This window comes from Lactuca serriola, chromosome 3, assembly GCF_051521515.1.
Source record: "Lactuca serriola cultivar US96UC23 chromosome 3, Lser_US96UC23_V15, whole genome shotgun sequence".
In the NCBI taxonomy this organism is placed as follows: Eukaryota; Viridiplantae; Streptophyta; class Magnoliopsida; order Asterales; family Asteraceae; genus Lactuca; species Lactuca serriola.
Window position 1 is genome coordinate 221,684,755 of NC_136410.1, and position 2,957 is coordinate 221,687,711.

A 2,957-nucleotide genomic window follows, 5' to 3' on the forward strand; every position below is an offset into this window, starting at 1 on the left:
TGCGAAGGATTTAAAGTAACCGTTGACCCTAGTTTCAAGGCATTTAATAGGGCATGATCATTACAACGGCTAATGATTACGGATTTTCAAGAACACGTAACCTAGTCTATAATTCTTCAACGGTTCATCTTTGGGGCAATATATAAAAAGGGAATTTTTCACTGCAATCTTTACGCGATTCATAATTCTCAGAAGAACAAAAACCCTAGAATTTTTTTCTCAAGATATTCCCAAGTTTTCAACAATGGCAGCCAATCAATCCAACACTAAAGAAATTGTTTCACAACCTCTGATGAAAATCCAAAGTACCAATTATCAGGTTGATGCTACTGTGTCGACAAATCCAGAGGAGTTGAAGATGCTAATTGTTACTCTGAAAATATGACCTTTATCCACGGTGATGTTTAATTCGTTTTCTGTTCCGATGATCTGGTTATCAATGGCGGCTTCCACTGCTTCATACAACAAAGCAACATACATCATCACTTTCAACTTGGTGAATGATAAAAGAATTCGATTGACAAAGTCGATGTTTATCAGTTTCTTGGAGATTCCTAACTCAACCCCATTCTTCAAACCTCACAATTCCCAGATTTTTCATATGTTCAATGAGATGGGGCATCAACCGCTGTTAGACAAAATAAGTGATTTCAGAAAATCAGGCTTGCCATGTATGTGGAATTTTCTCTTTGGAATTTTCCTCAGATGTTTAACAGGACAAAGTGTAGGTCTTGACAGAGGAAAGATGGAAGTTTATGCGATGGTAATGGGGTTATACTTGTTGGGTTTTGAGCATTCTAACACTCCTAAGTGTACATGCAACCCTAAATACCTTGGATCTATGTTTTCTTTATTATACATGCAATTATGAACATCCAAGGTATTATCCTAATCTAGCATACAAAATAATGAATATAATAAGATAGAAAACATACCTCTTTGATGTAGAATGTCTTCATGAAGCTCGAGTGCCTAGTGCCTCAAGTGTGACACCTCAAATGGTTCACACAACACCAAATACACATGGAATGACTTGATAGAAACCTACACTTCATGAAATCGGCTAGCCATTCTATTACATATATTAGTACCGATTTTGGTCAAGAATAAAATTGCATATATAGTTAGGGTTACACCATGTAAACCCTAATTAACATGGCCTTCCATTTCCATGATCCATGGATACAAAAACACCATGGAGCATCCATGGAGCAATATATGGGTTTTAGCCCAACTACATAATCCATGGAGCATTAGCCCACTATATAAGTATGGATGATTTACACAATCAACCCATATATTTAATTAGTCTTCTTTTGATCACTTAATTAATCCTAGATTAATTCTTGATCAATACTAATTAAATAATCTTATTATTCTTATTATTAATATACTAGAAATTATAATATATTAATAACCATAAGTGTCTTATTTTTCTCATTTAGTCTATCCAAGTGCATGATGCCATGCATCCCAAATGGACCATGTCGGGTCGGGTCAAGTCTTACCAATTATAGTTATGGACTTAGACATTAATCCAACAGTCTCCCACTTGGATAAGTCTAAAACTATTATTGCGTATGACTTCAAGAACCGACTGGCAATCTTAGCTCCAAAAGCTCCTGTCGAACTCTGACCTTGTAGATGAACTCTGACCTTTGTCAATGACTTGTCCATTAGATAAGGGATCATATATTCCTCAATTCTAGATATCATATGGATTGAGACATGGATTATAATCATTCTCTCTGTCCATTTGTTGTTTTCCGATTTCCTATTTATGACGATTGACTAATTGAATAAATCAGATCAGTCCTGGCCCGGCCGAGCACTTCCATTTGTCATCATCAAATCATCGAGGGGCCCACAAATATCGCTTTTATCCCGAAGGTAAAAGGAATGGATAAACTTCGAATCATATGGCTTGTTCTACTACTTGTTGAATCATACACAAAGGCACGTTTTATAACACCGAGTTACCGAATACGTTTTCGTGCAATCAATGCATAACCAACTCATAGTAACAACTCATATCTCTTGGTTTGAAGAATATAAGATATTATCGTCTCATGATCACTCGTGATAAAATCCATGAAGTAATTCCAATGAGCGCGGGTTGAATCCAATACTCAGAACTTATGAGCACTCATGAGTGTTGTAGCCCTTTTGTCCAACATCTTAGACCTCTACAAGCCTACCCATGACAGACTTAATTCATATCTACTTCCAATATATGACCGACTGTGGATGGTTTAAATAACTTAGTCATTCCAGAAGAATAACCTAGTTTATTATGGAAGTCATAACATGCAAAATGAAACACAAGAATAATTTAATCCAATATGGTATCAAAACCTATGAACATAAATAAAACACCTTTTATTTATCACCATATGATTACACATTATTCATTGTATACTGTTTCATCTATCAACTTTATACTTGAATTAAAACAATAGTTATCCCATACTCCAAGCATGTACACTATGTTTTCTAAACACTAGTCATGCCATACACCAAGTATCCATACTATGTTTGTCTATGATCTTTACTTTGTGAAATAGATCAATTGAACATCACTCCAATGATCCTCTTTTCACAGTCCCAATTCCTTACTGCAAATGCAAAAATTCCAAATTCATGCCATTTACTACAATCTGTTAGATTCTAAACTTATATGCATTGATCCTCTTGTAATGATTATGCACAAAGTTAGAAAGACTTGACCACAACCATTACATGGCATTCCAAAGGAGATCAGCTCCTTCGAAACATCCTTCTTGCATTAAGTTTCCTAATCCTAAATAGATTGAATAATTTCTAACTTTGAAACATTTCTAGATTCCATTTTGACTATCACTTCTGAACAAGAATTGCCTCCTTACAGATTATGTCAATACGGTCCTTCCAGAATTATCACTATAATTCCAACTGTCCTTGAGCAACCAATCTTTGGT